Source organism: Taudactylus pleione, unplaced genomic scaffold (assembly GCF_031769625.1).
Source record: "Taudactylus pleione unplaced genomic scaffold, aTauple2 ptg000967l, whole genome shotgun sequence".
Classification (NCBI taxonomy): domain Eukaryota; kingdom Metazoa; phylum Chordata; class Amphibia; order Anura; family Myobatrachidae; genus Taudactylus; species Taudactylus pleione.
The window spans coordinates 10,539,339-10,565,533 of NW_028285368.1; the positions used below are offsets into that span (position 1 = coordinate 10,539,339).

Below are 26,195 nucleotides of genomic sequence, written 5' to 3' on the forward strand. Positions count from 1 at the left end.
TTCCTGTCAGTTCGCTGCACCCTCTCATGCGGAGAAACTTCATTAAGCCAAGTCTCCTCCAGCGAGTGTCTGCGCCAAGTAATACAGATCCAAGGCCCAGTCTGGAAACACAGCTCCTAAATTCCACGCTTGTGACAAAAAAACTGTAATGGCAGTTTAAATACAACACCTGGTATTCCCATGTGGTCTCCCATCCAAGTACTAGCCAGGCCCAACACGGAATAGCTTCCAAGATCAGATGAGATTGGGCATGTCCAGAATGGTGTTGCTGTAGGTGTTCAAAAACATTAACTTTAGACCTCTTTTACTTCTTAACTCAAGTAAATTCATTGATAAGTTGATAAAATTAAATGTAAAATGTAATAGAAAAGAATGTTATGAAAGTATAAAATAATCTACAGCACCTGGTTTTCCCAAGTGGTCTCCCATCCAAGTACTAACCAGGCCCAACACTGCATAGCTTCCAAGATCAGATGAAATTGGGCATGTCCAGTGTGGTGTGGCTGTAGGTATTCAAAAACATTAACTTTAGACCTCTTTTACTTCTTAACTCAAGCAAATTCATTGATACATTGATAAAATTAATGTAGAATGTAATAGAAAAGACTGTTATGGCAGTAAAAAATACCTACAGCACCTGGTATTCCCATGTGGTATCCCATCCAAGTACTAGCCAGGCCCAACACTGAATAGCTTCCAAGATCAGATGAGATAGGGCATTTCCACTATGGTGTGGCTGTAAGTATTCAAAATTTTACATTTAGACATCCTTTACTTCTTATCTCAAGAAAATTCATTAATAAGTTGATAAAATAAAATGTAAAATGTATTATAAAAGAATTTTATGACAGTATAAAATTACCTAAAGCACCTGGTATTCCCAGGTAGTCTCTCATCCAAGTACTAACCAGGCCCAACACTGCATATCTTTCAAGATCTGGCATGTCCAGTGTGGTGTGGCTGTAGGTGTTCAAATACATTAACTTTATACATCTTTTACTTCATAACTCAACTAAATTCATTGATACATTGATAAAATTAATGTAAAATGTAATAGAAAAGAATGTCATGGCAGTATAAAATTACCTACCGCACCTGGTATACCCAGCTGGTCTGCCATCGAAGTACTAACCAGGCCCAACAATGCATAGCTTCCAAGATCAGATGAGATTGGGCATGTCCAGTGTGGTGTGGCTGCAGGCGTTCAAAAACATTAACTTTACACCTCTTTTTCTTCTTAACTCAAGTAAATTCATTGATAAGTTGATAAAATTAAATGTAACATTTAATAGAAAAGAAAGTTATGGCAGTATAAAATTACCTACAGCAGCCAGTATTCCCAGGTGGTCTCCCATCGAAGTACTAACCAGGTCCAACACTGCATAGCTTCCAAGATCAGATGAGATTGGGCATGTCCAGTGTGGTGTGGCTGTAGGTATTCAAAAATGTTAACATTAGACCTTTTTTACATCTTAACTCAAGTAAATTCATTGATAAGTTGATAAAATTAAATGTAAAATTTAATAGAAAAGAATGTTATGGCAGTACAAAGTAACCTACAGCAACTGGTATTCCGAGGTGGTCACCCATCCAATTACTAACCAGGCCCAACACAGCATAGCTTCCAAGATTAGACAAGATTCGGCATGTCCAGTGTGGTGTGGCTGTATGTATTCAAAAACTTTAACTTTAGACCTCTTTTACCACTTAACTCAAGTAAATTCATTGATACATTGATAAAATGTATGTAAAATGCAATAGAAAAGACTGTTCTGGCAGTATGAAATTACCTACAGCACCTTGTATTCCCAGGTCATCTCCATCCAAGTAATAACCAGGCCCAACACTGCATAGCTACCAAGATCAGATGAGATTGGTCATGTCCAGTGTGGTGTGGCTGTATGTATTCAAAAACATTAACTTTAGATCTTTTTTACTTCTTAACTCAAGTAAATTCATTGATACATTGATAAAGTTAATGTAGAATGTAATAGAAAAGACTGTTATGGCAGTAAAAAATACCTACAGCACCTGGCATTCCCATGTCATCTCCATCCAAGTAATAACCAGGCCCAACACTGAATAGCTTCCAAGATCAGATGAGATTGGGCATATCCAGTGTGGTGTTGCTGTAGGTGTTCCAAAACCTTAACTTTAGACCTCTTTTACTTCTTAACTCAAGTAAATTCATTGATAAGTTGTTAAAATTAAATGTAAAATGTAATATAAAAGAATGTTATGGCAGTATAAAATTACTTACAGCACCTGGAATTCCATTGTGGTCTCCCATCCAAGTACTAACCAGGCCCAACACTGCATAGCTTCCATGGTCAGATGAAATTGGGCAAGTCCAGTGTGGTGTGGCTGTAGGTATTCAAAAACATTAACTTTATACATCTTTTACTTCTTAACTCAAGTAAATTCATTGATACATTGATAAAATTAATGTAAAATGTAATTGAAAAGAATGTCATGGCAGTATAAGATAACCTACAGCACCTGGTATACCCAGGTGGTCTCCCATCGAAGTACTAACCTGGCCCAACAATGCATAGCTTCCAAGATCAGACGAGATTGGTCAAGTCCAGAGTTGTGTGCCTGTAGATATTCAAAAACATTAACTTTAGACCTCTTTTACTTTTTATCTCAAGTAAATTCATTAATAAGTTGATAAAATTAATTGTAAAATGTAATAGAAAAGAATGTTATGGCAGTATAAAGTTCCTTACGGCACCTGGTATTCCCAGGTGTTCTACCACCAAAGTACTAACCAGATCCAACACTGCATAGCTTCCAAGATCAGACAAGATTGGTCACATCCAGTGTGGTTTGTTTGTAGGTACTCAAAAACATTAACTTTAGACCTCTTTTACTTCTTAACTCAAGTAAATTCATTGATACATTGATCAAATTAAATGTTAAATGTAATAGAAAAGAATGTATTGGCAGTATAAAATTACCTATAGCACCTTTTACTCCCAGGTCATCTCCCATCCAAGTACTAACAATGCCCAACACTGAATAGCTTCCAAGATCAGAAGAGATTGGGCATGTCCAGTTTGGTATGCCTGTAGGTGTTCAAAAACATTAACTTTAGACCTCTTTTATTTCTTAACTCAAGTAAATTCATTGATAAGTTGATAAAATTAAATTTAAAATGTAATAGAAAAGAATGTCATTGCAGTATAAAATTACCTACAGCACCTGGTATTTCCAGGTGGTCTGCCATCCAAGTACTAACCAGGCCAACAATGTATAGCTTCCAAGATCAGACAAGATTGGGCATCTCCAGTGTGGTGTGGCTGAAGGTACTCAAAAACATTAACTTTAGAAGTCTTTTACATCTTAACTAAAGTAAATTCATTGATAATTTGATCAAATTAAATGTAAACTGTAATAGAAAAGAATGTTATGGCAGTATAAAATTACCTACAGCACCTGGTATTCCGAGGTGGTTTCCCATCCAAGTACTAGCCAGGCCCAACATAGCATAGCTTCTAAGATTAGACTAGATTGGGCATGTCCAGTGTGGCTTGGCTGTAGGTATTCAAAAACATTAACTTTAGACCTCTTTTACTTCTTAACTCAAGTAAATTCATTCATACATTGATAAAATGTATGTAAAGTGCAATAGAAAAGACTGTTTTGGCAGTATGAAATTACATACAGCACCTTGTATTCCCAGGTCGTCTCCATCCTAGTACTAAACAGGCCCAACACTGCATAGTTTCCAAGATCAGATGAGATTGGGCATGTCCAGTGTGGTGTGGCTGTAGTTATTCAAATCCACTAACTTTAGACCTCGTTTACTTCTTCACTCAAGTAAATTCATTGATAAGTTGATAAAATTAAATGTATAATGTAATAGAAAAGAATGCTATGGCAGTATTAAATTACCTTCAGTACCTGGTATCCCCAGGTGGTCTCCCTTCCAAGTACTAACCAGTCCCAATACTGCATACCTTCCAAGATCAGGAATGTCCAGTGTGGTGTGGCAGTAGGTATTCAAAACCATTAACTTTAGATCTCTTTTACTTCTTAACTCAAGTAAATTCATTGATAACTTGATCAATTTAAATGTAAAATGTAATAGAAAAGAATGTTATGGCTTTATAAAATTACCTATAGCACCTTTAACTCCCAGGTGATCTCCCATCCAAGTACTAACCAGGCCCAACACTGCATATATTCCAAGATAAGACGAGATTGGGCATGTCCAGTGTGGTGTGGCTGTAAGCATTCAAAAATATTAACTTTATACCTCTTTTACTTCTTAACTCAACTAAATTCAGTGATAAGTTGAAAAAATTCAATGTAAAAGGTAATAGAAAAGAATGTTATGGATGTATAAAATTACCTACAGCACCTGGTATTCCCAGGTTGTCTCCCAACCAAGTACTAACCAGGCCCAACACTGCATAGCTTCCAAGATCAGACGAGATTGGGAATGTCCAGTATGGTTTGGCTGTAGGTGCTCAAAAATATTAACTTTAGACCTCTTTTACTTCTTAACTGAAGTAAATTCATTGATTTGTTGAAAAATTTAAATGTAAAATGTAATAGAAAAGAAAGTTATGGCTGTATAAAATTACCTACAGCACCAGGTATTCCAAGGTGATCTCCCATCCAAATACTAACCAGGCCCAACACTGCATAGCTTCCAAGATCAGACGAGATTGGGCATGTCCAGTGTGGATTGGCTGTAGGTGCTCAAAAGCATTAACTTTAGACCTCTATTACTTCTTAACTCAAGTAAATTCATTGATAAGTTGAAAAAATTAAATGTAAAATGTAATAGAAAAGAATGTTATGGCAGTATAAAATTACCTACAGCACCTGGTATTCCCAGGTGGTCTCCCATCCAAGTACTAACCAGGCCCAACACTGCATAGTTTCCAAGATCAGACAAGATTGGGCATTTCCAGTGTGGATTGGCTGCAGGTGCTCAAGAGCATTAAATTTAGACCTCTATTACTTCTTAACTCAAGTAAATTCAGTGATAAGTTGAAAAAATTAAATGAGAAAAGAATGTTATGGCAGTATAAAATTACCTACAGCACCTGGTATTCCGAGGTGGTCTCCCAGCCAAGTACTAACCAGGCCAAACACTGCATAGCTTCCAAGATCAGACGAGATTGGGCATGTCCAGTGTGGTTTGGCTGTAGGTGTGCAAAAACATTAACTTTAGACCTCTTTTACTTCTTAACTCAAGTAAATTCATTGATAAGTTGAATTTAGAAGTCTTTTACATCTTAACTAAAGTAAATTCATTGATAATTTGATCAAATTAAATGTAAACTGTAAAAGAAAAGAATGTTATGGCAGTATAAAATTACCTACAGCACCTGGTATTCCGAGGTGGTTTCCCATCCAAGTACTAGCCAGGCCCAACATAGCATAGCTTCTAAGATTAGACTAGATTGGGCATGTCCAGTGTGGCTTGGCTGTAGGTATTCAAAAACATTAACTTTAGACCTCTTTTACTTCTTAACTCAAGTAAATTCATTGATACATTGATAAAATGTATGTAAAGTGCAATAGAAAAGACTGTTTTGGCAGTATAAAATTACATACAGCACCTTGTATTCCCAGGTCGTCTCCATCCAAGTACTAACCAGGCCCAACACTGCATAGTTTCCAAGATCAGATGAGATTGGGCATGTCCAGTGTGGTGTGGCTGTAGTTATTCAAATCCACTAACTTTAGACCTCGTTTACTTCTTCACTCAAGTAAATTCATTGATAAGTTGATAAAATTAAATGTAAAATATAATAGAAAAGAATGCTATGGCAGTATAAAATTACCTTCAGTACCTGGTATCCCCAGGTCGTCTCCCTTCCAAGTACTAACCAGTCCCAATACTGCATACCTTCCAAGATCAGGAATGTCCAGTGTGGTGTGGCAGTAGGTATTCAAAACCATTAACTTTAGATCTCTTTTACTTCTTAACTCAAGTAAATTCATTGATAACTTGATCAATTTAAATGTAAAATGTAATAGAAAAGAATGTTATGGCTTTATAAAATTACCTATAGCACCTTTAACTCCCAGGTGATCTCCCATCCAAGTACTAACCAGGCCCAACACTGCATATATTCCAAGATAAGACGAGATTGGGCATGTCCAGTGTGGTGTGGCTGTAAGCATTCAAAAATATTAACTTTATACCTCTTTTACTTCTTAACTCAACTAAATTCAATGATAAATTGATCAAATTTAAATGTAAAAAGTAATACAAAAGAATGTTATGGCAGTGTAAAATTATCTACAGCACCTGGTATTCCATGGTGGTCTCCCATCCAAGTACTAACCAGGCCCAACACTGCATAGTTTCCAAGATTAGACGAAATTGGGCAGGTCCAGTGTGGTTTTCCTGTAGGTGCTGAAAAACATTAACTTTAGACATCTATTACTTCTTAACTGAAGTAAATTCATTGATAAGTTGAAAAAATTAAATGTAAAATGTAATAGAAAAGAAGATTTTGGCTGTATAAAATTACCTACAGCACCTGGTATTCCCAGGTGGTCTCCCATCCAAGTACTAACCAGGCCCAACACAGCATGGCTTCCAAGATCAGACGAGATTGGGCATGTCCAGTGTGGTTTGGCTGTAGGTGCTCAAAAGCATTAAATTTAGACCTCTATTACTTCTTAACTCAAGTAAATTCAGTGATAAGTTGAAAAAATTCAATGTAAAAGGTAATAGAAAAGAATGTTATGGCTGTATAAAATTACCTACAGCACCTGGTATTCCCAGGTTGTCTCCCATCCAAGTACTAACCAGGCCCAACACTGCATAGCTTCCAAGATCAGACGAGATTGGGCATGTCCAGTGTGGATTGGCTGCAGGCGCTCAAAAGCATTAACTTTAGACCTCTATTACTTATTAACTCAAGTATATTCATTGATAAGTTGAAAAAATTAAATGTAAAATGTAATAGAAAAGAATGTTATTGCAGTATAAAATTACCTACAGCACCTGGTATTCCCAGGTGGTCTTCCATCCAAGTACTAACCAGGCCCAACACTGCATAGCTTCCAAGATCAGACAAGATTGGGCATGTCCAGTGTGGATTGGCTGTAGGTGCTCAAAAGCATTAACTTTAGACCTCTATTACTTCTTAACTCAAGTAAATTCATTGATAAGTTGAACAAATTAAATGTAAAATGTAATAGAAAAGAATGTTATGGCAGTATAAAATTACTTACAGCACCTGGTATACCCAGGTGGTCTCCCATCCAAGTATTAACCAGGCCCAACACTGCATAGCTTCCAAGATCAGACGAGATTGGGCATGTCCAGTGTGGTTTGGCTGTAGGTGCTCAAAAGCATTAAATTTAGACCTCTATTACATCTTAACTCAAACAAATTCATTGATAAGTTGAAAAAATTAAATGTAAAATGTAATTGAAAAGAATGTTATGGCAGTATAAAATTACCTACGGTACCTGGTTTTCCCAGGTGGTCTCCCATCCAAGTACTAACCAGTCCCAACACTGCATACCTTCCAAGATCAGATGATATTGGGAATGTCCAGTATGGTTTGGCTGTATGTGCTCAAAAATATTAACTTTAGACCTCTTTTACTTCTTAACTGAAGTAAATTCATTGATTTGTTGAAAAATTTAAATGTAAAATGTAATAGAAAAGAATGTTATGGCAGTATAAAATTACCTACAGCACCTGGTATTCCCAGGTGGCCTCCCATCTAAGTGCTAACCAGGCCCAACACTGCGTAGCTTCCAAGATCAGACGAGATTGGGCATTTCCAGTGTGGACTGGCTGTAGGTGCTCAAAAGCATTAACTTTAGACCTATACTACTTCTTCACTCAAGGAAATTCATTGATAAGTTGAAAAAATTAAATGTAAAATGTAAAAGAAAAGAATGTTATGGCAGTATAAAATTACCTACAGCACCTGGTATTTCCAGGTGGTCTCCCATCCCAGTTTCTAGCCATGCCCAACACTGCTAAGCTTCCAAGAACAGACAAGATTGACCTTGTCCAGCGTGGTTTGGCTGTAGGTGCTCAAAAACATTAACTTTAGACCTCTTTTACTTCTTAACTCAAGTAAATTCATTGATAAGTTGAAAAAATTAAATGTAAAATGTAATAGAAAGGAATGTTATGCCAGTATAAAATTACCTACAGCATCTGTTATTCCCAGGTGGTCTCCCATCCAAGTACTAACCAGGCCCAACACTGCACAGCTTTCAAGATCAGATGAGATAGGGCATGTCCAGTGTGGTTTGGCTGTAGGTGCTCAAAAACCTTAACTTTAGACCTCTTTTACTTCTTAACTCAAGTAAATTCATTGATAAGTTTAAAAATGAATTGTAAAATGTAACAGAAAAGAATGTTATGTCAGTATAAAATTACCTACATCTCCTGGTATTACCAGGTGGTCTCCCATCCAAGTACTAACCAGGCCCAACACTGCATAGCTTCCAAGATCAGACGAGATTGGGCATGTCCAGTGTGGTTTGGCTGTAGGAGCTCAAAAACATTAACTTCAGACCTCTTTTACTTCTTCACTCAAGGAAATTCATTGATAAGTTGAAAAAATTAAATGTAAAATGTAATAGAAAAGAATGTTATGGCAGTATAAAATTACCTACAGCACCTGGTATTCTCAGGTGGTCTCCCATCCAAGTACTTACCAGGCCCAACACTGCATAGCTTCCAAGATCAGACAAGATTGAGAACGTCCAGTGTGGTTTGGTTGTAGGTGCTCAAAAAAAATTAACTTTAGACCTCTTTTACTTCTTAACTCAAGTAAATTCATTGATAAGTTGAAAAATGAAATGTAAAATTTAACAGAAAAGAATGTTATGGCAGCATAAAATTACCTACAGCATCTGGTATTCCCAGGTGGTCTCCCATCCAAGTACTAACCAGGACCAACATTGCACAGCTTCCAAGATCAGATGAGATTGGGCATGTCCAGTGTGGTTTGGCTGTAGGTGCTCAAAAACATTAACTTTAGACCTCTTTTACTTCTTCACTCAAGGAAATTCATTGATAAGTTTAAAAATGAAATGTAAAATGTAACAGAAAAGAATGTTATGGCAGTATAAAATTACCTACAGCTCCTGGTATTACCAGGTGGTCTCACATCCAAGTACTAACCAGGCCCAACACTGCTTAGCTTCCAAGATCAGACAAGAATGGGCATGTCCAGTGTGGTTTGGCTGTAGGTGCTCAAAAATGTTAACTTTAGACCTCTTTTACTTCTTAACTCAAGTCAATTCATTGATAAGTTGAAAAAATTTAATGTAAAATGTAATAGAAAAGAATGTTAAGGCAGTATAAAATTACCTACAGCACCTGGTATTCCGAGGTGGTCTCCCATCCAAGTACTAACCAGGCCAAACACTGCATAGCTTCCAAGATCAGATGAGATTGGGCATGTCCAGTGTGGTTTGGCTGTAGGTGTGCAAAAACAATAACTTTAGACCTCTTTTACTTCTTAACTCAAGTAAATTCAATGATAAGTTGAAAAATGAAATGTAAAATGTAATAGAAAAGAATGTTATGGCAGTATAAAATTACCGACAGCTCCTGGTATTCCCAGGTGGTCTCCCATCCAAGTACTAACCAGGCCCAACACTGCATAGCTTCCAAGATCAGACGAGATTGGGCATGTCCAGTGTGGTTTGGCTGTAGGTGCTCAAAAACATTAACTTTAGACCTGTATTACTTCTTAACTCAAGTAAATTCATTGATAAGTTGAAAAAATTAAATGTAAAATGTAATAGAAAAGAATGTTATGTCAGTATAAAATTACCTACAGCATCTGGCATTCCCAGGTGGTCTCCCATCCAAGTACTAACCATGCCCAACACTGCACAGCTTCCAAGATCAGATGAGCTTGGGCATGTCCAGTGTGGTTTGGCTGTAGGTGCTCTAAAACATTAACTTTAGACCTCTTTTACTTCTTAACTCAAGTAAATTCATTGATAAGTTGAAAAAATTAAATGTAAAATGTAATAGAAAAGAATGTTATGGCAGTATAAAAGTACCTACAGCACCTGATATTCCCAGGTGGTCTCCCATCTAAGTGCTAACCAGGCCCAACACTGCGTAGCTTCCAAGATCAGACGAGATTGGGCATTTCCAGTGTGGACTGGCTGTAGGTGCTCAAAAGCATTAACTTTAGACCTCTACTACTTCTTCACTCAAGGAAATTCATTGATAAGTTGAAAAAATTAAATGTAAAATGTAATAGAAAAGAATGTTATGGCAGTATAAAATTACCTACAGCACCTGGTATTCCCAGGTGGTCTCCCATCCGAGTACTAACCAGGCCCAACACTGCGTAGCTTCCAATATCAGATGAGGTTGGGCATGTCCAGTGTGGTTTGGCTGTAGGTGCGCAAAAACATTAACTTTAGACCTCTATTACTTCTTAACTCAAGTAAATTCAATGACAAGTTGAAAAATGAAATGTAAAATGTAATAGAAAAGAATGTTATGGCAGTATAAAATTACCTACAGCTCCTGGTATTCCCAGGTGGTCTCCCATCCAAGTACTAACCAGGCCCAACACTGCATAGCTCCCAAGATCAGACGAGATTGGGCATGTCCAGTGTGGTTTGGCTGTAGGTGCTCAAAAACATTAACTTTAGACCTCTATTACTTCTTAACTCAAGTAAATTCATTGATAAGTTGAAAAAATTAAATGTAAAATGTAATAGAAAAGAATGTTTTGTCAGTATATAATTACTTACAGCATCTGGTATTCCCAGGTGGTCTCCCATCCAAGCAGTAATCAGGCCAAACACTGCATAGATTCCAAGATCAGACGAGATTGGGCATGTCCAGTGTGGTTTGGCTGCAGGTGCTCAAAAACATTAACTTTTGACCTCTATTACTTCTTAACTCAAGTAAATTCATTGATAAGTTGAAAAAATTAAATGTAAAATGTAATAGAAAAGAATGTTATGGCAGCATAAAATTACCTACTGCACCTGGTTTTCCCAGGTGGTCTCCCATCCAAGTACTAACCAGGCCCAACACTGCATAGCTTCCAAGATCAGACGAGATTGGGCATTTCCAGTGTGGACTGGCTGTAGGTGCTCAAAATTATTAACTTTAGACTTCTACTACTTCTTCACTCAAAGAAATTCATTGATAAGTTGAAAAAATTAAATGTAAAATGTAAAAGAAAAGAATGTTATGGCAGTATAAAATTACCTACAGCACCTGGTATTCCCAGGTGGTCTCCCATCCCAGTTTCTAGCCATGCCCAACACTGCATAGTTTCCAAGATCAGACGAGATTGGGCATGTCCAGTGTGGTTTGGCTGTAGGTGCTCAAAAATATTAACTTTAGACCTCTATTACTTTTAAACTCAAGTAAATTCATTGAGAAGTTGAAAAAATTAAATGTAAAATGTAATAGAAAAGAATGTTATGGCAGTATAAAATTACCTACAGCACCTGGTATTCCCAGGTGGTCTCCCATCCAAGTACTAACCAGGCCTAACACTGCATAGCTTCCAAGTTCAGATGAGATTGGGCATGTCCAGTGTGGTTTGGCTGTAGGCCATCAAAAACATTAACTTTAGACCTCATTTACTTCTTTACTCAAGTAAATTCATTGATATTTTGAAAAAATTAAATGTAAAATGTAATAGATAAGACTGTTATGGCAGAATAAAATTACCTACAGCACCTGGTATTCCCAGGTGGTCTCCCATCCAAGTTCTAACCAGGCCCAACACTGCATAGCTTCCAAGTTCAGACGAGATTGGGCATTTCCAGTGTGGTTTGGCTGTAGGCCCTCAAAAACATTAACTTTAGACCTCTTTTACTTCTTTACATAAGTAAATTCATTGATATTTTGAAAAAATTAAATGTAAAATGTAATAGATAAGACTGTTATGGCAGAATAAAATTACCTACAGCACCTGGTATTCCCAGGTGGTCTCCCATCCAAGTACTAACCAGGCCCAACACTGCATAGTTTCCAAGATCCGAAGAGATTGGACATGTCCAGTGTGGTTTGGCTGTAGGTACTCAAAAAGATTAACTTTAGAACTCTATTACTTCTTAACTCAAGTAAATTCATTGATAAGTGGAAAAAAATTAAATGTAAAATGTAATAGAAAAGAATGTTATGGCAGTATAAAATTACCTCCAGCACCTGGTATTCCCAGGCGGATTCCCATCCAAGTACTAACCATACCCAACACTGCATAGCTTCCAAGATAAGACGACATTGGCCATGTCCAGTGTGGTTTGGCTGTAGGTGCTAAAAGCCTTAACTTTAGACCTCTATTACTTCTTAACTCAAGTAAATTCATTGATAAGTGGAAAAAAATTAAATGTAAAATGTAATAGAAAAGAATGTTATGGCAGTATAAAATTACCTACAGCACCTGGTATTCCCAGGCGGATTCCCATCCAAGTACTAACCATACCCAACACTGCATAGCTTCCAAGATAAGACGACATTGGCCATGTCCAGTGTGGTTTGGCTGTAGGTGCTAAAAGCCTTAACTTTAGTCCTCTATTACTTCTTAACTCAAGTAAATTCATTGATAAGTTGAAAAAATTAAATGTAAAATGTAATAGAAAAGACTGTTATGGCAGTATAAAATTACCTACAGCACCTGTGATTCCTAGGTGGTCTCCCATCCAAGTACTAACCAGGTCCAACACTGCATAGCTTCCAAGATCAGACGAGATTGGGCATGTCCAGTGTGGTTTGGCTGTAGGTGCTCAAAAACATTAACTTTAGACCTCTATTACTTCTTAACTCAAGTAAATTCATTGATAAGTTGAAAAAAATAAATGTAAAATGTAATAGAAAAGAATGTTATGGCTGCTTAAAATTACCTACAGCACCTGGTATACCCAGGTGGTCTCCCATCCAAGTACTAACCAGGCCCAACACTGCATAGTTTCCAAGATCAGATGAGATTGGGCATGTCCAGTGTGGTTTGGCTGTAGGTGCTCAAAAATATTAACTTTAGACCTCTATTACTTTTAAACTCAAGTAAATTCATTGAGAAGTTGAAAAAATTAAATGTAAAATGTAATAGAAAAGAATGTTATGGCAGTATAAAATTACCTACAGCACCTGGTATTCCCAGGTGGTCTCCCATCCAAGTACTAACCAGGCCTAACACTGCATAGCTTCCAAGTTCAGATGAGATTGGGCATGTCCAGTGTGGTTTGGCTGTAGGCCATCAAAAACATTAACTTTAGACCTCTTTTACTTCTTTACTCAAGTAAATTCATTGATATTTTGAAAAAATTAAATGTAAAATGTAATAGATAAGACTGTTATGGCAGAATAAAATTACCTACAGCACCTGGTATTCCCAGGTGGTCTCCCATCCAAGTACTAACCAGGCCCAACACTGCATAGTTTCCAAGATCCGAAGAGATTGGATATGTCCAGTGTGGTTTGGCTGTAGGTACTCAAAAAGATTAACTTTAGAACTCTATTACTTCTTAACTCAAGTAAATTCATTGATAAGTGAAAAAAAAATTAAATGTAAAATGTAATAGAAAAGAATGTTATGGCAGTATAAAATTACCTACAGCACCTGGTATTCCCAGGCGGATTCCCATCCAAGTACTAACCATGCCCAACACTTCATAGCTTCCAAGATAAGACGACATTGGCCATGTCCAGTGTGGTTTGGCTGCAGGTGCTAAAAGCCTTAACTTTAGACCTCTATTACTTCTTAACTCAAGTAAATTCATTGATAAGTTGAAAAAATTAAATGTAAAATGTAATAGAAAAGACTGTAATGGCAGTATAAAATTACCTACAGCACCTGTGATTCCTAGGTGGTCTCCCATCCAAGTACTAACCAGGTCCAACACTGCATAGCTTCCAAGATCAGACGAGATTGGGCATGTCCAGTGTGGTTTGGCTGTAGGTGCTCAAAAACATTAACTTTAGACCTCTATTACTTCTTAACTCAAGTAAATTCATTGATAAGTTGAAAAAAATAAATGTAAAATGTAATAGAAAAGAATGTTATGGCTGCTTAAAATTACCTACAGCACCTGGTATTCCCAGGTGGTCTCCCATCCAAGTACTAACCAGGCCCAACACTGCATAGTTTCCAAGATCAGACGAGATTGGCCATGTCCAGTGTGGTTTGGCTGTAGGTGCTCAAAAATTTTAACTTTAGACCTCTATTACTTTTAAACTCAAGTAAATTCATTGAGAAGTTGAAAAAATTAAATGTAAAATGTAATAGAAAAGAATGTTATGGCAGTATAAAAATACCTACAGCACCTGGTATTCCCAGGTGGTCTCCCATCCAAGTACTAACCAGGCCTAACACTGCATAGCTTCCAAGTTCAGATGAGATTGGGCATGTCCAGTGTGGTTTGGCTGTAGGCCATCAAAAACATTAACTTTAGACCTCTTTTAAATTCTTTACTCAAGTAAATTCATTGATATTTTGAAAAAATTAAATGTAAAATGTAATAGATAAGACTGTTATGGCAGAATAAAATTACCTACAGCACCTGGTATTCCCAGGTGGTCTCCCATCCAAGTACTAACCAGGCCCAACACTGCATAGATTCCAAGATCCGAAGAGATTGGATATGTCCAGTGTGGTTTGGCTGTAGGTACTCAAAAAGATTAACTTTAGAACTCTATTACTTCTTAACTCAAGTAAATTCATTGATAAGTGGAAAAAAATTAAATGTAAAATGTAATAGAAAAGAATGTTATGGCAGTATAAAATTACCTACAGCACCTGGTATTCCCAGGCGGATTCCCATCCAAGTACTAACCATGCCCAACACTGCATAGCTTCCAAGATAAGATGACATTGGCCATGTCCAGTGTGGTTTGGCTGTAGGTGCTAAAAGCTTTAACTTTAGACCTCTATTACTTCTTAACTCTAGTAAATTCATTGATAAGTTGAAAAAATTAAATGTAAAATGCAATAGAAAAGACTGTTATGGCAGTAGAAAATTACCTACAGCACCTGTGATTACTAGGTGGTCTCCCATCCAAGTACTAACCAGGTCCAACACTGCATAGCTTCCAAGATCAGACGAGATTGGGCATGTCCAGTGTGGTTTGGCTGTAGGTGCTCAAAAACATTAACTTTAGACCTCTTTTACTTCTTAACTCAAGTAAATTCATTGATAAGTTGAAAAAATTAAATTTAAAATGTAATAGAAAAGAATGTTATGGCCATATAAAAATACCTACAGCACCTGGTATTCCCAGGTGGTCTCCCACCCACGTACTAACCAGGCCCAACACTGCATAGCTTCCAAGGTCAGACGAGATTGTGCATGTCCAGTGTGGTTTGGATGTAGGTGCTCAAAAACATTAACTTTAGACCTCTATTACTTTTTAACTCAAGTAAATTCATTGATAAGTTGAAAAAACTAAATGTAAAATGTAATAGAAAAGAATGTTATGGCAGTATAAAATTACCTACAACACCTGGTATTCCAAGGTGGTCTCCCATCCATGTACTAACCAGGCCCAACACTGCATAGCTTCCAAGTTCAGACGAGATTGGGCATGTCCAGTGTGGTTTGGCTGTACGTGCTCAAAAACATTAACTTTAGACCTCTTTTACTTCTTAACTCAAGTAAATTCATTGATAAGTTGAAAAAATTAAATTTAAAATGTAATAGAAAAGAATGTTATGGCCATATAAAATTACCTACAGCACCTGGTATTCCCAGGTGGTCTCCCATCCAAGTACTATCCAGGCCCAACACTGCATAGCTTCCAATATCAGACGAGATTGGGCATGTCCAGTGTGGTTTGGCTGTAGGTGCTCAAAGACATTAACTTTAGACCTCTTTTACTTCTTTACTCAAGTAAATTCATTGATAAATTGAAAAAATTAAATGTAAAATGTAATAGAAAAGAATGTTATGTCTGCATAAAATTACCTACAGCACCTGGTATTCCCAGGTGGTCTCCCATCCAAGTACTAACCAGGCCCAACTCTGCATAGTTTCCAAGATCAGACGAGATTGGGCATGTCCAGTGTGGTTTGGCTGTAGGTGGTCAAAAACCTTAACTTTAGACCTCTTTTACTTCTTAACTCAAGTAAATTCATTGATAAGTTGAAAAAATTAAATGTAAAATGTAATAGAAAAGTATGTTATGGCAGTATAAAATTACCTACAGCACCTGGTAATCCCAGGTGGTCTCCCATCCAAGTACTAACCAGGCACAACACTGCATAGCTTCCAAGTTCAGACGAGATTGGGCATGTCCAATGTGGTTTGGCTGTAGGTGCTCAAAAACTTTAACTTTAGACCTCTTTTACTTCTTAACTCAAGTAAATTCAATGATAAGTTGAAAAATGAAATGTAAAATGTAATAGAAAAGAATGTTATGGCAGTATAAAATTACCTACAGCACCTGGTATTCCCAGGTGGTCTCCCATCCAAGTACTCACCAGGCCCAACACTGCATAGCTTCCAAGATCAGATGAGATTGGGCATATCCAGTGTGGTTTGGCTGTAGGTGCTCAAAAACATTAACTTTAGACCTCTTTTACTTCTTAACTCAAGTAAATTCATTGATAAGTTGAAAAAATGAAATGTAAAATGAAATAGAAAAGAATGTTATGGCTGTCTAAAATTACCTACAGCACCTGGTATTCCCAGGTGGTCTCCCATCCAAGTACAAACCAGGCCCAACACTGCATAGCTTCCAAGATCAGACGAGATTGGGCATGTCCAGTGTGGTTTGGCTGTAGGTGCTCAAAAGCATTAAGTTTAGACCTCTATTACTTCTTAACTCAAGTAAATTCATTGATAAGTTGAAAAAATTAAATGTAAAATGTAATAGAAAAGAATGATATGGCAGTATAAAATTACCTACAGCACCTGGTATTCCCAGGTGGTCTCCCATCCAAGTACTAACCAGGCCCAACACTGCATAGCTTCCAAGATCAGACGAGATTGGGCATGTCCAGTGTGGTTTGGCTGTCTGTGCTCAAAAGCATTAAGTTTAGACCTCTATTACTTCTTAACTCAAGTAAATTCATTGATAAGTTGAAAAAATTAAATGTAAAATGTAATAGAAAAGACTGTTATGGCAGTATAAAATTACCTACAGCACCAGGGATTCCTAGGTGGTCTCCCATCCAAGTACTAACCAGGCCCAACACTGCATAGCTTCCAATATCAGACGAGATTGGGCATGTCCAGTGTGGTTTGGCTGTAGGTGCTCAAAAACATTTACTTTAGACCTGTATTACTTCTTAACTCAAGTAAATTCATTGATAAGTTGAAAAAATTAAATGTAAAATGTAATAGAAAAGAGTGTTATGGCAGTATAAAATTACCTACAGCACCTGGTATTCCCAGGTGGTTTCCCATCCAAGTACTAACCAGGCCCAACACTGCATAGCTTCCAAGATCAGATGAGATTGGGCATGTCCAGTGTGGTTTGGCTGTAGGTGCTCAAAAACATTAACTTTAGACCTCTTTTACTTCTTAACTCAAGTAAATTCATTGATAAGTTGAAAAAATGAAATGTAAAATGAAATAGAAAAGAATGTTATGGCTGTCTAAAATTACCTACAGCACCTGGTATTCCCAGGTGGTCTCCCATCCAAGTACAAACCAGGCCCAACACTGCATAGCTTCCAAGATCAGACGAGATTGGGCATGTCCAGTGTGGTTTGGCTGTAGGTGCTCAAAAGCATTAAGTTTAGACCTCTATTACTTCTTAACTCAAGTAAATTCATTGATAAGTTGAAAAAATTAAATGTAAAATGTAATAGAAAAGAATTATATTGCAGTATAAAATTACCTACTGCACCTGGTATTCCCAGGTGGTCTCCCATCCAAGTACTAACCAGGCCCAACACTGCATAGCTTCCAAGATCAGACGAGATTGGGTATGTCCAGTGTGGTTTGGCTGTCTGTGCTCAAAAGCATTAAGTTTAGACCTCTATTACTTCTTAACTCAAGTAAATTCATTGATAAGTTGAAAAAATTAAATGTAAAATGTAATAGAAAAGACTGTTATGGCAGTATAAAATTACCTACAGCACCAGGGATTCCTAGGTGGTCTCCCATCCAAGTACTAACCAGGCCCAACACTGCATAGCTTCCAATATCAGACGAGATTGGGCATGTCCAGTGTGGTTTGGCAGTAGGTGCTCAAAAACATTTACTTTAGACCTGTATTACTTCTTAACTCAAGTAAATTCATTGATAAGTTGAAAAAATTAAATGTAAAATGTAATAGAAAAGAGTGTTATGGCAGTATAAAATTACCTACAGCACCTGGTATTCCCAGGTGGTCTCCCATACAAGTACTAACTAGGCCCAACACTGCATAGCTTCCAAGATTAGATGAGATTGGGCATGTCCAGTGTGGTTTGGCTGTAGGTGCTCAAAAACATTAACTTTAGACCTCTTTTACTTCTTAACTCAAGTAAATTCATTGATAAGTTGAAAAAATTAAATGTAAAATGTAATAGAAAAGAATGTTATGGCAGTATAAAATTACATACAGCACCTGGTATTCCCAGGTGGTCTCCCATCCAAGTACTAACCAGGCCCAACACTGCATAGTTTCCAAGATCAGACGAGATTGGGCATGTCCAGTGTGGTTTGGCTGTAGGTGCTCAAAAGCATTAAATTTATACTGCTATTACTTCTTAACTCAAGTAAATTCATTGATAAGTTAAAAAAATTAAATGTAAAATGTAATAGAAAAGAATGTTATGGCAGTATAAAATTACCTACAGCACCTGGTATCCCCAGGTGATCTCCCATCCAAGTACTAACAAGGCCCAACACTGCATAGCTTCTAAGATCAGGCGAGATTGGGCATGTCCAGTGTGGTTTGGCTGTAGGTGCTCAAAAACATTAACTTTAGACCTCTTTTACTTCTTAACTCAAGTGAATTCAATGATAAGTTGTAAAACTAAATGTATAATATAATAGAAAATAATGTTATGGCAGTATAAAATTACCTACAGCTCCTGGTATTCCCAGGTGGTCTCTCATCCAAGTACTAACCAGGACCAACACTGCATAGCTTCCAAGATCAGATGAGATTGGGCATGTCCAGTGTGGTTTGACTGTAGGTGCTCAAAAATATTAACTTTAGACATCTTTTACTTCTTAACTCAAGTAAATTCATTGATAAGTAGAAAAAATTAAATGTAAAATGTAATAGAAAAGAATGTTATGGCTGCTTAAAATTACCTACAGCACCTGGTATTCCCAGGTGGTCTCCTATCCAAGTACTAACCAGGCCCAACACTGCAGAGCTTCCAAGATCAGACGAGATTGGGCATGTCCAGTGTGGTTTGGCTGTAGGTGCTCAAAAACATTAACTTTAGACTTCTATTACTTCTAAACTCAAGTAAATTCATTGATAAGTTGAAAAAATTAAATGTAAAATGTAATAGAAAAGAATGTTATGGCAGTATAAAATTACCTACAGCACCTGGTATTCCCAGGTGGTCCCCATCCAAGTACTAACCAGGCCCAACACTGCATAGCTTCCACGTTCAGACGAGATTGGGCATGTCCAGTGTGGTTTGGCTGTAGGCCCTCAAAAACATTAACTTTAGACCTCTTTTACTTCTTTACATAAGTAAATTCATTGATATTTTGAAAAAATTAAATGTAAAATGTAATAGATAAGACTGTTATGGCAGAATAAAATTACCTACAGCACCTGGTATTCCCAGGTGGTCTCCTATCCAAGTACTAACCAGGCCCAACACTGCATAGTTTCCAAGATCCGAAGAGATTGGACATGTCCAGTGTGGTTTGGCTGTAGGTACTCAAAAAGATTAACTTTAGAACTCTATTACTTCTTAACTCAAGTAAATTCATTGATAAGTGGAAAAAAATTAAATGTAAAATGTAATAGAAAAGAATGTTATGGCAGTATAAAATTACCTACAGCACCTGGTATTCCCAGGCGGATTCCCATCCAAGTACTAATCATACCCAACACTGCATAGCTTCCAAGATAAGACAACATTGGCCATGTCCAGTGTGGTTTGGCTGTAGGTGCTAAAACCCTTAACTTTAGACCTCTATTACTTCTTAACTCAAGTAAATTCATTGATAAGTTGAAAAAATTAAATGTAAAATGTAACAGAAAAGACTGTTATGGCAGTATAAAATTACCTACAGCACCTGTGATTCCTAAGTGGTCTCCCATCCAAGTACTAACCAGGTCCAACACTGCACAGCTTCCAAGATCAGACGAGATTGGGCATGTCCAGTGTGGTTTGGCTGTAGGTGCTCAAAAACATTAACTTTAGACCTCTATTACTTCTTAACTCAAGTAAATTCATTGATAAGTTGAAAAAAATAAATGTAAAATGTAATAGAAAAGAATGTTATGGCTGCTTAAAATTACCTACAGCACCTGGTATTCCCAGGTGGTCTCCCATCCAAGTACTAACCAGGCCCAACACTGCATAGTTTCCAAGATGAGACGAGATTGGGCATGTCCAGTGTGGTTTGGCTGTAGGTGCTCAAAAATATTAACTTTAGACCTCTATTACTTTTAAACTCAAGTAAATTCATTGAGAAGTTGAAAAATTAAATTTAAAATGTAATAGAAAAGAATGTTATGGCCATATAAAATTACCTACAGCACCTGGTATTCCCAGGTGGTCTCCCATCCAAGTACTAACCAGGCCCAACTCTGCATAGTTTCCAAGATCAGACGAGATTGGGCATGTCCAGTGTGGTTTGGCTGTAGGTGGTCAAAAACCTTAACTTTAGACCTCTTTTACTTCTTAACTCAAGTAAATTCATTGATAAGTTGAAAAAATTAAATGTAAAATGTAATAGAAAAGTATGTTATGGCAGTATAAAATTACCTACAGCACCTGGTAATCCCAGGTGGTCTCCCATCCAAGTACTAACCAGGCCCAACACTGCATAGCTTCCAAGTTCAGACGAGATTGGGCATGTCCAATGTGGTTTGGCTGTAGGTGCTCAAAAACTTTAACTTTAGACCTCTTTTACTTCTTAACTCAAGTAAATTCAATGATAAGTTGAAAAATGAAATGTAAAATGTAATAGAAAAGAATGTTATGGCAGTATAAAATTACCTACAGCACCTGGTATTCCCAGGTGGTCTCCCATCCAAGTACTCACCAGGCCCAACACTGCATAGCTTCCAAGATCAGACGAGATTGGGCATGTCCAGTGTGGTTTGGCTGTAGGTGCTCAAAAACATTAACTTTAATCCTCTTTTACTTCTTAACTCAAGTAAATTCATTGATAAGTTGAAAAAATGAAATGTAAAATGAAATAGAAAAGAATGTTATGGCTGTCTAAAATTACCTACAGCACCTGGTATTCCCAGGTGGTCTCCCATCCAAGTACAAACCAGGCCCAACACTGCATAGCTTCCAAGATCAGACGAGATTGGGCATGTCCAGTGTGGTTTGGCTGTAGGTGCTCAAAAGCATTAAGTTTAGACCTCTATTACTTCTTAACTCAAGTAAATTCATTGATAAGTTGAAAAAATTAAATGTAAAATATAATAGAAAAGAATGATATGGCAGTATAAAATTACCTACAGCACCTGGTATTCCCAGGTGGTCTCCCATCCAAGTACTAACCAGGCCCAACACTGCATAGCTTCCAAGATCAGACGAGATTGGGCATGTCCAGTGTGGTTTGGCTGTCTGTGCTCAAAAGCATTAAGTTTAGACCTCTATTACTTCTTAACTCAAATAAATTCATTGATAAGTTGAAAAAATTAAATGTAAAATGTAATAGAAAAGACTGTTATGGCAGTATAAAATTACCTACAGCACCAGGGATTCCTAGGTGGTCTCCCATCCAAGTACTAACCAGGCCCAACACTGCATAGCTTCCAATATCAGACGAGATTGGGCATGTCCAGTGTGGTTTGGCTGTAGGCGCTCAAAAACATTTACTTTAGACCTGTATTACTTCTTAACTCAAGTAAATTCATTGATAAGTTGAAAAAATTAAATGTAAAATGTAATAGAAAAGAGTGTTATGGCAGTATAAAATTACCTACAGCACCTGGTATTCCCAGGTGGTCTCCCATCCAAGTACTAACCAGGCCTAACACTGCATAGCTTCCAAGTTCAGATGAGATTGGGCATGTCCAGTGTGGTTTGGCTGTAGGCCATCAAAAACATTAACTTTAGACCTCTTTTAAATTCTTTACTCAAGTAAATTCATTGATATTTTGAAAAAATTAAATGTAAAATGTAATAGATAAGACTGTTATGGCAGAATAAAATTACCTACAGCACCTGGTATTCCCAGGTGGTCTCCCATCCAAGTACTAACCAGGCCCAACACTGCATAGATTCCAAGATCCGAAGAGATTGGATATGTCCAGTGTGGTTTGGCTGTAGGTACTCAAAAAGATTAACTTTAGAACTCTATTACTTCTTAACTCAAGTAAATTCATTGATAAGTGGAAAAAAATTAAATGTAAAATGTAATAGAAAAGAATGTTATGGCAGTATAAAATTACCTACAGCACCTGGTATTCCCAGGCGGATTCCCATCCAAGTACTAACCATGCCCAACACTGCATAGCTTCCAAGATAAGATGACATTGGCCATGTCCAGTATGGTTTGGCTGTAGGTGCTAAAAGCCTTAACTTTAGACCTCTATTACTTCTTAACTCAAGTAAATTCATTGATAAGTTGAAAAAATTAAATGTAAAATGCAATAGAAAAGACTGTTATGGCAGTAGAAAATTACCTACAGCACCTGTGATTCCTAGGTGGTCTCCCATCCAAGTACTAACCAGGTCCAACACTGCATAGCTTCCAAGATCAGATGAGATTGGGCATGTCCAGTGTGGTTTGGCTGTAGGTGCTCAAAAACATTAACTTTAGACCTCTTTTACTTCTTAACTCAAGTAAATTCATTGATAAGTTGAAAAAATTAAATTTAAAATGTAATAGAAAAGAATGTTATGGCCATATAAAATTACCTACAGCACCTGGTATTCCCAGGTGGTCTCCCACCCACGTACTAACCAGGCCCAACACTGCATAGCTTCCAAGGTCAGACGAGATTGTGCATGTCCAGTGTGGTTTGGATGTAGGTGCTCAAAAACATTAACTTTAGACCTCTATTACTTTTTAACTCAAGTAAATTCATTGATAAGTTGAAAAAACTAAATGTAAAATGTAATAGAAAAGAATGTTATGGCAGTATAAAATTACCTACAACACCTGGTATTCCAAGGTGGTCTCCCATCCATGTACTAACCAGGCCCAACACTGCATAGCTTCCAAGTTCAGACGAGATTGGGCATGTCCAGTGTGGTTTGGCTGTACGTGCTCAAAAACATTAACTTTAGACCTCTTTTACTTCTTAACTCAAGTAAATTCATTGATAAGTTGAAAAAATTAAATTTAAAATGTAATAGAAAAGAATGTTATGGCCATATAAAATTACCTACAGCACCTGGTATTCCCAGGTGGTCTCCCATCCAAGTACTATCCAGGCCCAACACTGCATAGCTTCCAATATCAGACGAGATTGGGCATGTCCAGTGTGGTTTGGCTGTAGGTGCTCAAAGACATTAACTTTAGACCTCTTTTACTTCTTTACTCAAGTAAATTCATTGATAAATTGAAAAAATTAAATGTAAAATGTAATAGAAAAGAATGTTATGTCTGCATAAAATTACCTACAGCACCTGGTATTCCCAGGTGGTCTCCCATCCAAGTACTAACCAGGCCCAACTCTGCATAGTTTCCAAGATCAGACGAGATTGGGCATGTCCAGTGTGGTTTGGCTGTAGGTGGTCAAAAACCTTAACTTTAGACCTCTTTTACTTCTTAACTCAAGTAAATTCATTGATAAGTTGAAAAAATTAAATGTAAAATGTAATAGAAAAGTATGTTATGGCAGTATAAAATTACCTACAGCACCTGGTAAGCCCAGGTGGTCTCCCATCCAAGTACTAACCAGGCCCAACACTGCATAGCTTCCAAGTTCAGACGAGATTGGGCATGTCCAATGTGGTTTGGCTGTAGGTGCTCAAAAACTTTAACTTTAGACCTCTTTTACTTCTTAACTCAAGTAAATTCAATGATAAGTTGAAAAATGAAATGTAAAATGTAATAGAAAAGAATGTTATGGCAGTATAAAATTACCTACAGCACCTGGTATTCCCAGGTGGTCTCCCATCCAAGTACTCACCAGGCACAACACTGCATAGCTTCCAAGATCAGACGAGATTGGGCATGTCCAGTGTGGTTTGGCTGTAGGTGCTCAAAAACATTAACTTTAGACCTCTTTTACTTCTTAACTCAAGTAAATTCATTGATAAGTTGAAAAAATGAAATGGAAAATGAAATAGAAAAGAATGTTATGGCTGTCTAAAATTACCTACAGCACCTGGTATTCCCAGGTGGTCTCCCATCCAAGTACAAACCAGGCCCAACACTGCATAGCTTCCAAGATCAGACGAGATTGGGCATGTCCAGTGTGGTTTGGCTGTAGGTGCTCAAAAGCATTAAGTTTAGACCTCTATTACTTCTTAACTCAAGTAAATTCATTGATAAGTTGAAAAAATTAAATGTAAAATGTAATAGAAAAGAATGATATGGCAGTATAAAATTACCTACAGCACCTGGTATTCCCAGGTGGTCTCCCATCCAAGTACTAACCAGGCCCAACACTGCATAGCTTCCAAGATCAGACGAGATTGGGCATGTCCAGTGTGGTTTGGCTGTCTGTGCTCAAAAGCATTAAGTTTAGACCTCTGTTACTTCTTAACTCAAGTAAATTCATTGATAAGTTGAAAAAATTAAATGTAAAATGTAATAGAAAAGACTGTTATGGCAGTATAAAATTACCTACAGCACCAGGGATTCCTAGGTGGTCTCCCATCCAAGTACTAACCAGGCCCAACACTGCATAGCTTCCAATATCAGATGAGATTGGGCATGTCCAGTGTGGTTTGGCTGTAGGTGCTCAAAAACATTTACTTTAGACCTGTATTACTTCTTAACTCAAGTAAATTCATTGATAAGTTGAAAAAATTAAATGTAAAATGTAATAGAAAAGAGTGTTATGGCAGTATAAAATTACCTACAGCACCTGGTATTCCCAGGTGGTTTCCCATCCAAGTACTAACCAGGCCCAACACTGCATAGCTTCCAAGATCAGATGAGATTGGGCATGTCCAGTGTGGTTTGGCTGTAGGTGCTCAAAAACATTAACTTTAGACCTCTTTTACTTCTTAACTCAAGTAAATTCATTGATAAGTTGAAAAAATGAAATGTAAAATGAAATAGAAAAGAATGTTATGGCTGTCTAAAATTACCAACAGCACCTGGTATTCCCAGGTGGTCTCCCATCCAAGTACAAACCAGGCCCAACACTGCATAGCTTCCAAGATCAGACGAGATTGGGCATGTCCAGTGTGGTTTGGCTGTAGGTGCTCAAAAGCATTAAGTTTAGACCTCTATTACTTCTTAACTCAAGTAAATTCATTGATAAGTTGAAAAAATTAAATGTAAAATGTAATAGAAAAGAATTATATGGCAGTATAAAATTACCTACTGCACCTGGTATTCCCAGGTGGTCTCCCATCCAAGTACTAACCAGGCCCAACACTGCATAGCTTCCAAGATCAGACGAGATTGGGTATGTCCAGTGTGGTTTGGCTGTCTGTGCTCAAAATCATTAAGTTTAGACCTCTATTACTTCTTAACTCAAGTAAATTCATTGATAAGTTGAAAAAATTAAATGTAAAATGTAATAGAAAAGACTGTTATGGCAGTATAAAATTACCTACAGCACCAGGGATTCCTAGGTGGTCTCCCATCCAAGTACTAACCAGGCCCAACACTGCATAGCTTCCAATATCAGACGAGATTGGGCATGTCCAGTGTGGTTTGGCAGTAGGTGCTCAAAAACATTTACTTTAGACCTGTATTACTTCTTAACTCAAGTAAATTCATTGATAAGTTGAAAAAATTAAATGTAAAATGTAATAGAAAAGATGGTTATGGCAGTATAAAATTACCTACAGCACCTGGTATTCCCAGGTGGTCTCCCATACAAGTACTAACTAGGCCCAACACTGCATAGCTTCCAAGATTAGATGAGATTGGGCATGTCCAGTGTGGTTTGGCTGTAGGTGCTCAAAAACATTAACTTTAGACCTCTTTTACTTCTTAACTCAAGTAAATTCATTGATAAGTTGAAAAAATTAAATGTA

General features: G+C 37.3%; 3 non-coding genes and 90 pseudogenes across 3 annotated transcripts; all 93 read right to left on the bottom strand.

Annotated features, from left to right (window-relative positions):
* Window positions 1-157: 157 nt before the first annotated feature.
* On the bottom strand, window positions 158-276 carry LOC148462470 (5S ribosomal RNA; annotated as a pseudogene).
* A 116-nt stretch (window positions 277-392) lies between these two features.
* Window positions 393-511, bottom strand: LOC148462471 (5S ribosomal RNA; annotated as a pseudogene).
* Window positions 512-625: 114 nt separating this feature from the next.
* Window positions 626-744, bottom strand: LOC148462472 (5S ribosomal RNA; annotated as a pseudogene).
* A 339-nt stretch (window positions 745-1,083) lies between these two features.
* On the bottom strand, window positions 1,084-1,202 carry LOC148462473 (5S ribosomal RNA; annotated as a pseudogene).
* Window positions 1,203-1,318: 116 nt separating this feature from the next.
* On the bottom strand, window positions 1,319-1,437 carry LOC148462474 (5S ribosomal RNA; annotated as a pseudogene).
* A 582-nt stretch (window positions 1,438-2,019) lies between these two features.
* LOC148462475 (5S ribosomal RNA) lies at window positions 2,020-2,137 on the bottom strand (annotated as a pseudogene).
* Window positions 2,138-2,253: 116 nt separating this feature from the next.
* LOC148462476 (5S ribosomal RNA) lies at window positions 2,254-2,372 on the bottom strand (annotated as a pseudogene).
* A 1,288-nt stretch (window positions 2,373-3,660) lies between these two features.
* LOC148462477 (5S ribosomal RNA) lies at window positions 3,661-3,778 on the bottom strand (annotated as a pseudogene).
* Window positions 3,779-4,354: 576 nt separating this feature from the next.
* Window positions 4,355-4,473, bottom strand: LOC148462478 (5S ribosomal RNA; annotated as a pseudogene).
* Window positions 4,474-4,589: 116 nt separating this feature from the next.
* On the bottom strand, window positions 4,590-4,708 carry LOC148462479 (5S ribosomal RNA; annotated as a pseudogene).
* A 116-nt stretch (window positions 4,709-4,824) lies between these two features.
* On the bottom strand, window positions 4,825-4,943 carry LOC148462480 (5S ribosomal RNA; annotated as a pseudogene).
* A 105-nt stretch (window positions 4,944-5,048) lies between these two features.
* Window positions 5,049-5,167, bottom strand: LOC148462481 (5S ribosomal RNA; annotated as a pseudogene).
* Window positions 5,168-5,567: 400 nt separating this feature from the next.
* Window positions 5,568-5,685, bottom strand: LOC148462482 (5S ribosomal RNA; annotated as a pseudogene).
* A 577-nt stretch (window positions 5,686-6,262) lies between these two features.
* Window positions 6,263-6,381, bottom strand: LOC148462483 (5S ribosomal RNA; annotated as a pseudogene).
* Window positions 6,382-6,497: 116 nt separating this feature from the next.
* LOC148462484 (5S ribosomal RNA) lies at window positions 6,498-6,616 on the bottom strand (annotated as a pseudogene).
* A 116-nt stretch (window positions 6,617-6,732) lies between these two features.
* LOC148462485 (5S ribosomal RNA) lies at window positions 6,733-6,851 on the bottom strand (annotated as a pseudogene).
* Window positions 6,852-6,967: 116 nt separating this feature from the next.
* On the bottom strand, window positions 6,968-7,086 carry LOC148462486 (5S ribosomal RNA; annotated as a pseudogene).
* A 116-nt stretch (window positions 7,087-7,202) lies between these two features.
* LOC148462487 (5S ribosomal RNA) lies at window positions 7,203-7,321 on the bottom strand (annotated as a pseudogene).
* Window positions 7,322-7,437: 116 nt separating this feature from the next.
* On the bottom strand, window positions 7,438-7,556 carry LOC148462488 (5S ribosomal RNA; annotated as a pseudogene).
* A 116-nt stretch (window positions 7,557-7,672) lies between these two features.
* LOC148462489 (5S ribosomal RNA) lies at window positions 7,673-7,791 on the bottom strand (annotated as a pseudogene).
* A 352-nt stretch (window positions 7,792-8,143) lies between these two features.
* On the bottom strand, window positions 8,144-8,262 carry LOC148462490 (5S ribosomal RNA; annotated as a pseudogene).
* A 115-nt stretch (window positions 8,263-8,377) lies between these two features.
* LOC148462491 (5S ribosomal RNA) lies at window positions 8,378-8,496 on the bottom strand (annotated as a pseudogene).
* A 116-nt stretch (window positions 8,497-8,612) lies between these two features.
* On the bottom strand, window positions 8,613-8,731 carry LOC148462492 (5S ribosomal RNA; annotated as a pseudogene).
* A 116-nt stretch (window positions 8,732-8,847) lies between these two features.
* LOC148462493 (5S ribosomal RNA) lies at window positions 8,848-8,966 on the bottom strand (annotated as a pseudogene).
* Window positions 8,967-9,081: 115 nt separating this feature from the next.
* LOC148462494 (5S ribosomal RNA) lies at window positions 9,082-9,200 on the bottom strand (annotated as a pseudogene).
* Window positions 9,201-9,316: 116 nt separating this feature from the next.
* Window positions 9,317-9,435, bottom strand: LOC148462495 (5S ribosomal RNA; annotated as a pseudogene).
* A 115-nt stretch (window positions 9,436-9,550) lies between these two features.
* LOC148462496 (5S ribosomal RNA) lies at window positions 9,551-9,669 on the bottom strand (annotated as a pseudogene).
* A 116-nt stretch (window positions 9,670-9,785) lies between these two features.
* On the bottom strand, window positions 9,786-9,904 carry LOC148462497 (5S ribosomal RNA; annotated as a pseudogene).
* Window positions 9,905-10,020: 116 nt separating this feature from the next.
* Window positions 10,021-10,139, bottom strand: LOC148462498 (5S ribosomal RNA; annotated as a pseudogene).
* Window positions 10,140-10,255: 116 nt separating this feature from the next.
* On the bottom strand, window positions 10,256-10,374 carry LOC148462499 (5S ribosomal RNA; annotated as a pseudogene).
* A 115-nt stretch (window positions 10,375-10,489) lies between these two features.
* Window positions 10,490-10,608, bottom strand: LOC148462500 (5S ribosomal RNA; annotated as a pseudogene).
* Window positions 10,609-10,959: 351 nt separating this feature from the next.
* On the bottom strand, window positions 10,960-11,078 carry LOC148462501 (5S ribosomal RNA; annotated as a pseudogene).
* Window positions 11,079-11,194: 116 nt separating this feature from the next.
* Window positions 11,195-11,314, bottom strand: LOC148462502 (5S ribosomal RNA; annotated as a pseudogene).
* Window positions 11,315-11,430: 116 nt separating this feature from the next.
* Window positions 11,431-11,549, bottom strand: LOC148462503 (5S ribosomal RNA; annotated as a pseudogene).
* A 116-nt stretch (window positions 11,550-11,665) lies between these two features.
* Window positions 11,666-11,784, bottom strand: LOC148462504 (5S ribosomal RNA; annotated as a pseudogene).
* A 116-nt stretch (window positions 11,785-11,900) lies between these two features.
* Window positions 11,901-12,019, bottom strand: LOC148462505 (5S ribosomal RNA; annotated as a pseudogene).
* A 352-nt stretch (window positions 12,020-12,371) lies between these two features.
* LOC148462506 (5S ribosomal RNA) lies at window positions 12,372-12,490 on the bottom strand (annotated as a pseudogene).
* A 115-nt stretch (window positions 12,491-12,605) lies between these two features.
* On the bottom strand, window positions 12,606-12,724 carry LOC148462507 (5S ribosomal RNA; annotated as a pseudogene).
* A 116-nt stretch (window positions 12,725-12,840) lies between these two features.
* On the bottom strand, window positions 12,841-12,959 carry LOC148462508 (5S ribosomal RNA; annotated as a pseudogene).
* Window positions 12,960-13,075: 116 nt separating this feature from the next.
* Window positions 13,076-13,194, bottom strand: LOC148462509 (5S ribosomal RNA; annotated as a pseudogene).
* A 116-nt stretch (window positions 13,195-13,310) lies between these two features.
* LOC148462510 (5S ribosomal RNA) lies at window positions 13,311-13,429 on the bottom strand (annotated as a pseudogene).
* A 352-nt stretch (window positions 13,430-13,781) lies between these two features.
* LOC148462511 (5S ribosomal RNA) lies at window positions 13,782-13,900 on the bottom strand (annotated as a pseudogene).
* A 116-nt stretch (window positions 13,901-14,016) lies between these two features.
* LOC148462512 (5S ribosomal RNA) lies at window positions 14,017-14,135 on the bottom strand (annotated as a pseudogene).
* Window positions 14,136-14,251: 116 nt separating this feature from the next.
* On the bottom strand, window positions 14,252-14,370 carry LOC148462513 (5S ribosomal RNA; annotated as a pseudogene).
* Window positions 14,371-14,487: 117 nt separating this feature from the next.
* LOC148462514 (5S ribosomal RNA) lies at window positions 14,488-14,606 on the bottom strand (annotated as a pseudogene).
* A 117-nt stretch (window positions 14,607-14,723) lies between these two features.
* On the bottom strand, window positions 14,724-14,842 carry LOC148462515 (5S ribosomal RNA; annotated as a pseudogene).
* Window positions 14,843-14,957: 115 nt separating this feature from the next.
* LOC148462516 (5S ribosomal RNA) lies at window positions 14,958-15,076 on the bottom strand (annotated as a pseudogene).
* Window positions 15,077-15,192: 116 nt separating this feature from the next.
* On the bottom strand, window positions 15,193-15,311 carry LOC148462517 (5S ribosomal RNA; annotated as a pseudogene).
* Window positions 15,312-15,427: 116 nt separating this feature from the next.
* LOC148462518 (5S ribosomal RNA) lies at window positions 15,428-15,546 on the bottom strand (annotated as a pseudogene).
* A 116-nt stretch (window positions 15,547-15,662) lies between these two features.
* On the bottom strand, window positions 15,663-15,781 carry LOC148462519 (5S ribosomal RNA; annotated as a pseudogene).
* Window positions 15,782-15,897: 116 nt separating this feature from the next.
* Window positions 15,898-16,016, bottom strand: LOC148462520 (5S ribosomal RNA; annotated as a pseudogene).
* A 116-nt stretch (window positions 16,017-16,132) lies between these two features.
* On the bottom strand, window positions 16,133-16,251 carry LOC148462521 (5S ribosomal RNA; annotated as a pseudogene).
* A 115-nt stretch (window positions 16,252-16,366) lies between these two features.
* On the bottom strand, window positions 16,367-16,485 carry LOC148462522 (5S ribosomal RNA). The gene has a single exon (XR_015873545.1). It is a non-coding gene; the product is annotated as a 5S ribosomal RNA (ribosomal RNA).
* Window positions 16,486-16,601: 116 nt separating this feature from the next.
* On the bottom strand, window positions 16,602-16,720 carry LOC148462523 (5S ribosomal RNA; annotated as a pseudogene).
* A 116-nt stretch (window positions 16,721-16,836) lies between these two features.
* On the bottom strand, window positions 16,837-16,955 carry LOC148462524 (5S ribosomal RNA; annotated as a pseudogene).
* A 116-nt stretch (window positions 16,956-17,071) lies between these two features.
* On the bottom strand, window positions 17,072-17,190 carry LOC148462525 (5S ribosomal RNA; annotated as a pseudogene).
* Window positions 17,191-17,306: 116 nt separating this feature from the next.
* On the bottom strand, window positions 17,307-17,425 carry LOC148462526 (5S ribosomal RNA). The gene has a single exon (XR_015873395.1). It is a non-coding gene; the product is annotated as a 5S ribosomal RNA (ribosomal RNA).
* Window positions 17,426-17,541: 116 nt separating this feature from the next.
* Window positions 17,542-17,660, bottom strand: LOC148462527 (5S ribosomal RNA; annotated as a pseudogene).
* Window positions 17,661-17,776: 116 nt separating this feature from the next.
* Window positions 17,777-17,895, bottom strand: LOC148462528 (5S ribosomal RNA; annotated as a pseudogene).
* A 116-nt stretch (window positions 17,896-18,011) lies between these two features.
* On the bottom strand, window positions 18,012-18,130 carry LOC148462529 (5S ribosomal RNA; annotated as a pseudogene).
* Window positions 18,131-18,246: 116 nt separating this feature from the next.
* On the bottom strand, window positions 18,247-18,365 carry LOC148462530 (5S ribosomal RNA; annotated as a pseudogene).
* Window positions 18,366-18,481: 116 nt separating this feature from the next.
* Window positions 18,482-18,600, bottom strand: LOC148462531 (5S ribosomal RNA; annotated as a pseudogene).
* A 116-nt stretch (window positions 18,601-18,716) lies between these two features.
* LOC148462532 (5S ribosomal RNA) lies at window positions 18,717-18,835 on the bottom strand (annotated as a pseudogene).
* Window positions 18,836-18,950: 115 nt separating this feature from the next.
* Window positions 18,951-19,069, bottom strand: LOC148462533 (5S ribosomal RNA; annotated as a pseudogene).
* Window positions 19,070-19,185: 116 nt separating this feature from the next.
* LOC148462534 (5S ribosomal RNA) lies at window positions 19,186-19,304 on the bottom strand (annotated as a pseudogene).
* Window positions 19,305-19,420: 116 nt separating this feature from the next.
* LOC148462535 (5S ribosomal RNA) lies at window positions 19,421-19,538 on the bottom strand (annotated as a pseudogene).
* A 116-nt stretch (window positions 19,539-19,654) lies between these two features.
* Window positions 19,655-19,773, bottom strand: LOC148462536 (5S ribosomal RNA; annotated as a pseudogene).
* Window positions 19,774-20,124: 351 nt separating this feature from the next.
* Window positions 20,125-20,243, bottom strand: LOC148462537 (5S ribosomal RNA; annotated as a pseudogene).
* A 116-nt stretch (window positions 20,244-20,359) lies between these two features.
* Window positions 20,360-20,478, bottom strand: LOC148462538 (5S ribosomal RNA; annotated as a pseudogene).
* A 115-nt stretch (window positions 20,479-20,593) lies between these two features.
* Window positions 20,594-20,712, bottom strand: LOC148462539 (5S ribosomal RNA; annotated as a pseudogene).
* A 116-nt stretch (window positions 20,713-20,828) lies between these two features.
* LOC148462540 (5S ribosomal RNA) lies at window positions 20,829-20,947 on the bottom strand (annotated as a pseudogene).
* Window positions 20,948-21,062: 115 nt separating this feature from the next.
* Window positions 21,063-21,181, bottom strand: LOC148462541 (5S ribosomal RNA; annotated as a pseudogene).
* A 116-nt stretch (window positions 21,182-21,297) lies between these two features.
* Window positions 21,298-21,416, bottom strand: LOC148462542 (5S ribosomal RNA; annotated as a pseudogene).
* Window positions 21,417-21,532: 116 nt separating this feature from the next.
* On the bottom strand, window positions 21,533-21,651 carry LOC148462543 (5S ribosomal RNA; annotated as a pseudogene).
* Window positions 21,652-21,767: 116 nt separating this feature from the next.
* On the bottom strand, window positions 21,768-21,886 carry LOC148462544 (5S ribosomal RNA; annotated as a pseudogene).
* Window positions 21,887-22,002: 116 nt separating this feature from the next.
* LOC148462545 (5S ribosomal RNA) lies at window positions 22,003-22,121 on the bottom strand (annotated as a pseudogene).
* A 117-nt stretch (window positions 22,122-22,238) lies between these two features.
* Window positions 22,239-22,357, bottom strand: LOC148462546 (5S ribosomal RNA; annotated as a pseudogene).
* Window positions 22,358-22,474: 117 nt separating this feature from the next.
* LOC148462547 (5S ribosomal RNA) lies at window positions 22,475-22,593 on the bottom strand (annotated as a pseudogene).
* A 115-nt stretch (window positions 22,594-22,708) lies between these two features.
* Window positions 22,709-22,827, bottom strand: LOC148462548 (5S ribosomal RNA; annotated as a pseudogene).
* Window positions 22,828-22,943: 116 nt separating this feature from the next.
* LOC148462549 (5S ribosomal RNA) lies at window positions 22,944-23,062 on the bottom strand (annotated as a pseudogene).
* Window positions 23,063-23,178: 116 nt separating this feature from the next.
* Window positions 23,179-23,297, bottom strand: LOC148462550 (5S ribosomal RNA; annotated as a pseudogene).
* Window positions 23,298-23,413: 116 nt separating this feature from the next.
* On the bottom strand, window positions 23,414-23,532 carry LOC148462551 (5S ribosomal RNA; annotated as a pseudogene).
* A 116-nt stretch (window positions 23,533-23,648) lies between these two features.
* LOC148462552 (5S ribosomal RNA) lies at window positions 23,649-23,767 on the bottom strand (annotated as a pseudogene).
* Window positions 23,768-23,883: 116 nt separating this feature from the next.
* On the bottom strand, window positions 23,884-24,002 carry LOC148462553 (5S ribosomal RNA; annotated as a pseudogene).
* A 115-nt stretch (window positions 24,003-24,117) lies between these two features.
* Window positions 24,118-24,236, bottom strand: LOC148462554 (5S ribosomal RNA; annotated as a pseudogene).
* A 116-nt stretch (window positions 24,237-24,352) lies between these two features.
* On the bottom strand, window positions 24,353-24,471 carry LOC148462555 (5S ribosomal RNA; annotated as a pseudogene).
* A 116-nt stretch (window positions 24,472-24,587) lies between these two features.
* LOC148462556 (5S ribosomal RNA) lies at window positions 24,588-24,706 on the bottom strand (annotated as a pseudogene).
* Window positions 24,707-24,822: 116 nt separating this feature from the next.
* On the bottom strand, window positions 24,823-24,941 carry LOC148462557 (5S ribosomal RNA; annotated as a pseudogene).
* Window positions 24,942-25,057: 116 nt separating this feature from the next.
* Window positions 25,058-25,176, bottom strand: LOC148462558 (5S ribosomal RNA). The gene has a single exon (XR_015873396.1). It is a non-coding gene; the product is annotated as a 5S ribosomal RNA (ribosomal RNA).
* A 116-nt stretch (window positions 25,177-25,292) lies between these two features.
* LOC148462559 (5S ribosomal RNA) lies at window positions 25,293-25,411 on the bottom strand (annotated as a pseudogene).
* Window positions 25,412-25,527: 116 nt separating this feature from the next.
* Window positions 25,528-25,646, bottom strand: LOC148462560 (5S ribosomal RNA; annotated as a pseudogene).
* Window positions 25,647-25,762: 116 nt separating this feature from the next.
* On the bottom strand, window positions 25,763-25,881 carry LOC148462561 (5S ribosomal RNA; annotated as a pseudogene).
* A 116-nt stretch (window positions 25,882-25,997) lies between these two features.
* Window positions 25,998-26,116, bottom strand: LOC148462562 (5S ribosomal RNA; annotated as a pseudogene).
* Window positions 26,117-26,195: the final 79 nt, after the last annotated feature.